The sequence below is a fragment of the Gallinula chloropus genome (assembly GCF_964237585.1).
Source record: "Gallinula chloropus genome assembly, chromosome: 27".
Taxonomy (NCBI): Eukaryota; Metazoa; Chordata; class Aves; order Gruiformes; family Rallidae; genus Gallinula; species Gallinula chloropus.
Genome location: NC_140112.1, coordinates 2806711 through 2815923, shown reverse-complemented (window position 1 = coordinate 2815923; position 9213 = coordinate 2806711). Strand labels below are relative to the sequence as shown.

The 9213-nt window shown below is 61.7% G+C and overlaps 1 gene segment (V, D, J or C); it reads right to left on the bottom strand.

Moving 5' to 3' along the window:
- Nucleotides 1-2741: 2741 nt before the first annotated feature.
- LOC311201430 (immunoglobulin epsilon heavy chain-like) lies at nucleotides 2742-7982 on the bottom strand. The segment is given in 5 exons: nucleotides 7937-7982; nucleotides 5793-6059; nucleotides 5168-5460; nucleotides 3807-4050; nucleotides 2742-3365 (listed from the first exon to the last, which is right to left on the bottom strand).
- Nucleotides 7983-9213: the final 1231 nt, after the last annotated feature.

Genomic DNA, 9213 nt, shown 5'->3' with positions numbered 1-9213 from the left:
GCCCCCTACTACAGCTTAGCTGCCCCCAGCCCCACAGGGAGCCCCTACCCTACAGGACCCCAGCCCCATAGGAACCCCCAGCCCCACAGCTACCCCACAGCACAGCTCAGCTACCCCCAGCCCCTCAGGACCCTCAGCCCCATAGGAACCCACCCCCTGCCCCATAGCTGGCACCCACTGCAGCTCAGGGCCCCCCAGCCCCATAGGGACCCCAGCCCTATAGCTACTCCCCACTACAGCTCAGCTCCAGCCAGCCCCAGAGAGACCCTGGCCCATGGCTACCCCACAGAACAGCTTTGGTCCTCCAGCCCCATAGGAACCCACCCCATAGAGCCCACAGGACCCCAGCCCCATAGGGACCCCCAACCCCATACCAACCCTCCACTACAGGTCAGCTCCACCTGGCCCCATACGGACCCCTGACCCATAGGAATCCCCAGCTCCATAGGCACCCCCTGCCCCATAGAAATCCCCCTGCCCCATCGACAGCCCCCCACCCCACAGATAACTCCCAGCCCCAAAGAGACCCCCAGCCCCACAGACCCCCCCCAACCCTACCCCCAGGCTTGTAGCTCCTCCAGCCCACGGCATCGCTTCTCCTGCCCCATAACCCTCCCCCCTCCCGCCCCACAAGTCCCTGGGGGGGAGGACACACCCACCCCTCCCCCCACCCCAACCCACAGCTTCCTCTTTTCCCACCCACGGCAGCCCCATAAGTGTCCCATAGTGTGCCCCATGGCTGCCCCATAGTGTGCCCCATAGTGTGCCCCATGGCTACCCAATAGTGTGCGACACAGCTGCCCCATAGTGTGCCCCATAATGTGCCCCATGGCTGCCCCATAATGTGCCCCATAGCTGCCCCATAGTGTGCCCTTTAGCTGCCCCATAGCTGCCCCACAGTGTGCCCCTTAGCTGCCCCATAGTGTGCCCCTTAGCTGCCCCATAGCTGTCCTATGGCTGCCCCACAAAGTCTTTATTGGGGGGTAGGGGAGGGGTCAGAGTGGCTCCTTGCTGGGGCTGGGGGAGGGGCCCCGGGCCTGACGCAGCTGCAGGACGGTGGCGAAGAACCACTTGACCTGGTTGGGGGGCAGGAGAAGGGGGGGGTCAAGGGGGGTTGGTGGCATCTGGTGGGGGGGGTCATGAGACACCCCCCACCCCTCATACCCCCAGGGTCCTGCCCCATCCCCCCAGGTAGAGGTCCCTGTGGAAGCCCACCTTGATGTCCCCCCCAACCATCTCCCCCCACCCACCCCCCACCCAAGGTGAGGTCCCTGTGGAAGCCCAACTTGATGTCCCCCCCCCAACCATTTCCTCCCCCCCCAAATCTCCCTTCCCCCCCCCCCCAAGTGAGGTCCCTATGGAAACCCACCTTGATGTCCCTCCCCACAACCATCTCCATCCAAACCCTCCCACCCAGGTGAGGACCCCCGGAAGCCCACCTTGAAGAGGGTAATGGTGGCGCTGTAGCAGACGCTGAGGAGGAAGAGGGTGATGAAGACCACCACGGTGGCCCAGAGGCCATCTATCTCCTTCTCCGCATCCTCCGTGGAGACCCCAAGGAGGTCCAGCCCTGCTCAGGAGAAGGGGGGAGACACAGACAGAGTAAGGTGGGGGGAGGGGTGTTGGGTGGATGGAGACCTTTGGACCTTCTCCCCATCATCTCTGGAGGGTCCATCCATCCACCCATCTGTCTGTCCACCCTTTGTCCTCATCCCTGTCCCACCTGAGGACACGCCCACCCCACCCAACTGACCAATCACCCAACTGACCAGCCAACCAGGTGACCAAGCGACCGACCAACCGAGAGGTCAACTGACCATGTGACCAACCAACTGACCAACCAACTGGCCAACCGCCCATCCACCATCATCTCTTGGTCTCCATCTCTCTGTCCATCCCTCCATCCAAGTGACCACCCAACTGACCATCTGGCCAACCATCTGACTACCCAAGTGACCAACCAACCATCCACCATCATCTCTGGTCTCCATCCATCACCTCTTGCTGTCCATACATCTGTCCATCTGACCACCCAGCTGAGAGGCCAGCTGACCATCTGACCACCCAAGTGACCAACCAACCATCCAGCTGTCAAACCATCATCATCTCTGGTCTCCATCCATCCATCCATCCATCCATCCATCCATCCGTCCCTCCATCCGTCCCTCCATCCGTCCCTCCATCCGTCCCTCCATCCCTGCCTCCATCCATCCATTGATCCATCATCATCTCTGGTGTCCATCCCTCCATCCATCAGTCCCTCCATCCCTCCCTCCATTCATCCATCCATCCATCCATCCATCATCATCTCTGGTGTCCATCCCTGCCTCCATCCCTGCCTCCATCCCTGCCTCCATCCATCCATCCATCCATCCATCCATCCATCCATCCATCCATCCCTCCCTCCCTCCATCCATCCCTCCCTCCATCGATCCATCATCATCTCTGGTGTCCGTCCATCCATCCATCCACCCACCCATCCATCCATCCATCCATCCATCCATCCATCCATCCATCCATCCATCCATCCATCCATCCATCCATCACCTCTTGCTGTCCACCCACCCACCCATCCATCCACCATCATCTTCAACCTCCACCCACCCAACCCAACACAACCCCCGCCTCAAGATGCCCCTCAACACCCACACAAACAACACAATAACCCCTCCCCAAACTTCCTCCAACCCCCCACCCCAGGAGACAACCACGCCTTGGAGACCCTCTGGCTGCCCGTGGCTTGTTTTATTCAAGGTCTTCTACAAGAGAGGCCCTGGGGGATGGGGAGGGGGGGTGGTGGGCCACAATGAAGATGTGGCCACCACCCACCCCCAAACCACCCGCAAAGGTCTAGAACTACGCCAGGAGATGGTGGACCCCCCATAAGGATGTGTCCACCGCCCCCCACAAGGGTCTTAACGACTCCAGAAGTTGGTGGACCCCCCATAACATCATGTCCACCACCCACTGCAAGGGTCTTAACGACTCCAGGAGGTGGTAGAGGACCCCCAAGACGTGTCCACCACCTTAATTACCGGGGCTGTTCTGCGCTGCCCGTTGGGTGAACTTCATGGGCAACGCTTCATGGACCACCATGCAGACGTAGGTGTCCAGCTTGCTCAACCAGCTGGCCTTGGGGATGGTCAGCTTGCTGTAGACGAAGAAGGTGGTGGCCTTGGGGCTGTCCTTGAGGGGCGGGGTGGTGACGTAGTCGTCCTCGGGCAGCTTCTCCTGGTTCTTCAGCCAGCGGATCTGGAGGTTCTCGGGCTGGAAGCCGTGGGCCAGGCAGGTGAGGGTCAGGTGGCTTTGGGTCATCTCCTCATGGTGGGGCGGGAAGACCAGGATGAGGGGTGGGGACACCTTGCCTGGGGGGAGGAGAAGGACGTGAGTGGTTGGGTGGTCAGAAGGGGGAGGAGGTGCTGTGGTGGTGGGGGTGGAGGTAGAGAGATGGAGGGGGAGAGGGTGGAGATGGTGGAGATGATGGAGGTGGTGGAGATGGAGGAGATGGTGGACATAGAGATGGTGGAGGAGACGGTGGAGATGGAGGTGGTGGAGATGATGGAGAGAGAGATGGAGAGAGAGAGATGGTGGGGATGGTGGAGGTGGGGGAAAGATGGTGGACATAGAGATGGTCAAGGAGATGGAGATGGAGCAGATGGAGAGGGTGGAGATGGAGGAGGAGATGGAGGTATGGTGGATGTAGAGATGGAGGAGATGATGGAGATGGTGGAGATGGAGGTGGAGAGCTGGTGGAGGAGCTGGAGGAGCTGGAGGGGCAGGAGGAGGAGGGGGTTGGCGCCCCTCACCTGCGCGCCGGGAGATGGTCTTGTTGAGAGGGGCAGGCAGGTCCTGGTGCCTCAGGCTGCAGGTGAAGCGCTCGCCGGCCTCCCAGTCGCGGGGGGAGATGGTGAGGGAGCTGCTGGCCGAGTAGGTGCCGTTGAACTGTTCCCTCAGCTCCATCAGCTCTGGGCTCAGCACCCCAGGCTTCTCCTGCATCCAGGAGAGCTGGAACCCGGCGTCGCTGGGCAGGTTGGACACCAGGCACAGCACCTTGGGGTCCCCGCTGATGTACAGGTCAGACGGGGTGGGGGGCAGCACGTGGAGGGTGATGCTGGTGCAGGGGGAGCTGGAGGATCCTGGGGACATGGGGATGGGGTGGGGTGGGTGCTGGGAGATCCCAGGAGCACCCCCACCACCCGCCATGGGGGTGGGACCCAGCACCACCACCCAACCTTCAGTGGTGGCACCCACCATGAGCAGTCAAGCTTCTCCAGTGGTGGAACCCATCACCAACACCCAGCCTTCTCCTCCAGTGGGACCAGTCATGGTCCCATCAACCTTCTCCAGTGGTGGAACCCACCATGACCACTCCACCTCCACCACTGGGTCCCACCATGGTCCTACCAAAGTTCTCCAGTGGGACCAACAATGGTCCCATCAACTCTCTCCAGAGGTGGAACCCACCATGACCACCCAACCTTCACCAGTGACACCCATCATGGTCCTACCAACATTCTCAAGTGGTAGAACACATCATGACCACCCAATGTTCTCTACCAGTGGGACCGACAATGGTCCTACCAAGGTTCTCCAGTGATGGAACCCAACCTTCTCCACCAATGGGACCAGTCATGGTTTTACCAAGGTTCTCCAGAGGTAGACCCCACCATGTCCACCCAACCTTCACTGGTGACACCCACCATGACCAGTCAACCTTCTCCAGTGGTAGAACCCATCACCACCACCCAAACCTCTTCTCTAGTAGGATCCACCATGGTCCTAACAGGGTTCTCCAGTGGTAGAACCCAACCTTCTTCTCTACCAGCAAGACCAACCATGGTCCTACTAAGGTTCTCCAATGGTGGAAGCCACCATGACGACCCAACCTCCACCAATGGGTCCCACCATGGTCCTAACCGGGTTCTCCAGTGACGGAACCCAACCTTCTCCTCCAGTGGGTCCCAACATGGTCCCATCAACGTTCTCCAGTGGTGGAACCCAACCTTCTCCACCAATGGGACCAGTCATGGTCCTACCAAGGTTCTCCAGTGGTGGAACCCATCACCACCTACAACCCCCACCCCCCACCCCATCCCAAACCAATGTCCTCACCAGGGCAGAATCGTGCATGTCCCTGGGTGACCACCCCGGATGCCGGGTGCCGGACCTGGCAGGTGAAGGTCCTGCCGTCCAACCAGTCCTCCCGGCTGACGTTTGTCCTGCTGGTGGCCCTGAAGGTGATGCCGTTGTCCTCCCGCCGGGGTGAGGAGGTCTCGGTGTCAGGCAGGTGGGACACGGTGCCGTCCACCAGCCAATCCACCTCCACTATCCGTGGGGTGAAGCCGGAGATGATGCAGAGCAGCTCCACCCAATTGTCCTCCCTGGTCTTGGGGGAGCAGGAGGAGGAGGAGGAGAGAACTTGGACCTCCGGGGGGATGGGGGTGGTGGAGCCTTTGCAACCTAGGAGGGGAGGAAGGTGGGGGTGGGGTGGAGTTAGGGGGGCAACCCAGGAGGTCTGGGGGATCCTTCATGAGGTGTCACCTCACCAGCCATGGAGGAGGTTGGGGACCTCCCAAGGTCCTTATGGGTCTAGAGGGCACCTCAGCCCCATGGAGGACACCAAGGGCCTCCCAAGGACTTGTGGGTCTTGGGGGCACCTCATGACCCATGGAGGAGGCTGGGGACCTCCCAAGGACTTATGGGTCTCAAGAACCTCCCACCCCACATCCCCATGGGATCGATGGGTCCCAGCAGGAGACCCCGAGGCGTGTCCAACCCCCGCACCCCCTTACCTGGGACCTCCTTGGTGACGCGGGTGCCGCTGGGCGGCAGGAGGGCGCTGCAGGTGTAGGTCAGACCTTGGTGGCTGCTGTCGGTCAGGACCTGGTGGCTGAGGAGGCTGTACGGGCTGCCGAGGGGGAAGGTGACCTCCCGCCCCTGGCCTCCGCCCCACGTGACCTCAGCGCGCTGGGGCCCACTGAGGAGACAGGCCACAGCCCCAGGACCCTGAGACTCACAGCACGAGCTCAGGGGGTACAGGGCAGCCGGTGGCTGGGAACCTGGAGGGACACACAGGGGGTGTCAGACCCACGGTGTGTGGGGCAGAGCCATGGGTAGGTCAGGCTCAGGGGTAGGCCTGACCCATAGGTCACCCAACCCCACAGCTCAATCTGCCCCACAGCTACTCCTGCCCCACAGCTCCCTCTCACCCACAGCTACTCCTGCCCCATGGATTCCCCAGCCCCATGGCTTCCTCTGCCCCACAGCTCTCTCTACCCCACAGCTACTCCTGCCCCACAGCTACTCCTGCCCCACAGCTCAGTCTGACCCACAGCTACTCCTGCCCCACAGCTACTCCTGCCCCACAGCTCCCTCTCACCCACAGCTACTCCTGCCCCACAGCTACTCCTGCCCCACAGCTCAGTCTGACCCACAGCTACTCCTGCTCCATGGCTTCCCCAGCCCCACAGCTACTCCCTCTGACCAACACCTATACTCCTGCCCCACAGCTACTCCCTCTGACCCACAGCTCCCCCTGCCCCACAGCTCCCCTGACCCACAGCTCTCTTTGACCCACAGCTCTCTCTGACCCACAGCTTCCCCCAGCCCCACAGCTCTCCCTGCTCTACAACTCACCTTGCCCTACAGCTACCCCTGACCCACGGCTCCCCAGCCCCACAGCTCCCCACAGCTGCCACCGGTGTACAGCTCCCCCAGCTCCACAGTTCCCCAGCTCCTCAGCTACCCCTGCTCCACAGCTCCCCCTGCCCCATGGTTCCCCTGCCCCACAGCTCTCCAGCCCTACAATTCCCCCTGCCCTATGGTTCCCCAGCTCCTCAGCTACCCCAGCTCCTCAGCTACACCTGCCCCCTGGCTCCCCAGCTCCCCCTACTCTACAGCTACACCTGCCCCCTGGCTCCACAGCCCCACAGTTCCCCTGGACCCATGGCTCCCCAGCTCCTCCTACTCTAGAGCTACACCTGCCCCACAGCTCCACAGCCCCACAGTTCCCCTGGCCCCACAGCTCCCCAGCTCCTCAGCTACCTCAGCTACACCTGCTCCATGGCTCCCCAGCTCCCCCTACTCTACAGCTACCCCTGCCCCACAGCTCCACAGCCCCACAGTTCCCCTGGCCCCACAGCTCCACAGCCCCACAGTTCCCCTGGCCCCACAGCTCCTCAGATCTTCAGCTACCCCTGCCCCACAGCTCCCCTGACCCCACAGCTCCCCCTTCCCCATGGTTCCCCTGCCCCACAGCTTCCCAGCCCCACAGTTCCCCTGGCCCCACAGGTCCTCAGCTACCCACAGCTCCCCCTGCCCCATGGTTCCCCAGCCCCACAGCTCTGCTGTGCCCCACGGCTCTCCTGGCCCTACAGGTCCCGAGCTCACCCAGCCCCACAGCTACGCCTGCCCCACGGCTCCCCCAGCTCCCCCTACTCTACAGCTACCCCTACACCAGGATTCGCTGGCCCCATGGTTCCCCTGGCCCATTGTTCCCCAGCCCCACAGCTCCCCAGCTCCTCAGCTACCCCCCAGCCCCACAGCTACGCCTGTCCCATGGTTGCCCAGCCCCATAGCTCACCTGGCCCCACAGCTTCACCTGCTCCACAGTTCCCCAGCTCCTCAGCTACCCCTGCCCCACAGCTACCCCTGCCCCATGGCTCCCCTGACCGACAGCTCTCCGGCCCCACAGCTCCCCTGGCCCCACAGCTCCCCATCTCCCCCAGCCCCACAGCTCCCCCTGCCCCATGGCTCCCCAGCCCCACAGGTCCACCAGCCCCACAGGTCCCCAGCTCCTTAGCTACCGCCAGCCCCACAGCTCCCCAGCCCCCCAGCTCCCCAGCTCCTCAGCTCCCCAGCCCCACAGCTCCACAGCTCCCCCTGCTCTACAGCTTCCCCTGCCCCACAGCTCTCCAGCTCCTCAGCTACCTCTTACCCACAGCTACACCTGTCCCATAGCTCACGTGACCCCACAGCTCCATCTGCCCCACAGCTCCACGTGCCCCACAGCTCCCCAGCACCTCAGCTAACCCTGCCCCACATGTACCCCTGCCCCATAGTTCCCCAGACCCACAGCTCTCAAGCCCCATGGATCCCCAGCTCTCCCTGCTCTACAGATTCCCCAGCTCCTCAGCTACACCCAGCCGCCCAGCTACACCTCTCCCATGGTTCCCCAGCCCCACAACTTCACCTGCCCCACAGCTCTCCTGGTCCCACAGCTCCCCAACTCCCCCCACCCCACAGCTTGGGGTTCCACATGAGTTTTTGGTTCCCACAGGAGGTTTTTGGGTCCTTCATGAGTTTTTGGGTCCAGAATGGAAGTTTTTAGGTCCACGATGAAGTTCTTGGGGGTTCTCCAGGAATTTTGGGGTCCCTCAGGAGCTTTTTGGGTCCCTCAGGAGGTTTTTGGGTCCTTGATGAGTTTTCAGGGGTCCTTGGCTCCATCTCAGGGTCCTTCTGGGGTCCAGGACTCCTCCTAGAGCCTGGATTAACACCACCCAGATGGGACCCCCACAAAAACCACCTCCTCGGGGATTAGTTAAACCGGCTTAAAGCAGCACTGGGCTCACCCAGCATAGGTTCTGCCTAACTAAGCCTGGTTTAAGAGGCATTTTTCTCTCTCCCCTCCTTTAAGCTGAACTTGAGGCTGGTCCTAGAGACCCTCCCACACCTTTAATCTTACCTGGTTAAGCCCGGTTTAGCACCCTGTCCCTGCCAGGAGTCCTCGAGGAATAGACCTGGCTTAATTGGTCTGTCAGCTCCAAAGCTTCAGCGGGGGGAAAAGAAACCCTCCTGGAGTTAAACCCAGTTTAAGGAAGCCCTAAGGACAGCTCAGTTTTGGGATTAGTAAGGTTTGGTCTTGAGTTTAGCTGCGTGGGGGAGAGGGGGGTGTGGGTGGGGTGGGGGGTGGGGTAGGGGGTGGGTGGGAGAGGGGCGGGTCTAATGGAAGCTCAGCTGTGAGCTTGGAGATGCCTTAGCCTTGGCCCTCTAAGCCTGGCTTAAACCCAGCCTAAATCCCCTTCGGGGGGGGGGGGGGGGGGGGGGGGTCAAGCCCCCAAATCCTTAATCTCACTACCTAAACCTGGCTTTTAGCCAACCCAGCTCAGCCTAAATCCCCTCAGGAGCTCCCCATTATACCTGGTTTAGGGCAAGGCCAGCTCACCCTAAATCCCTTTGGGAGCAGGTAAGGCCTCCCAAGTCCTTAGTCTCCCC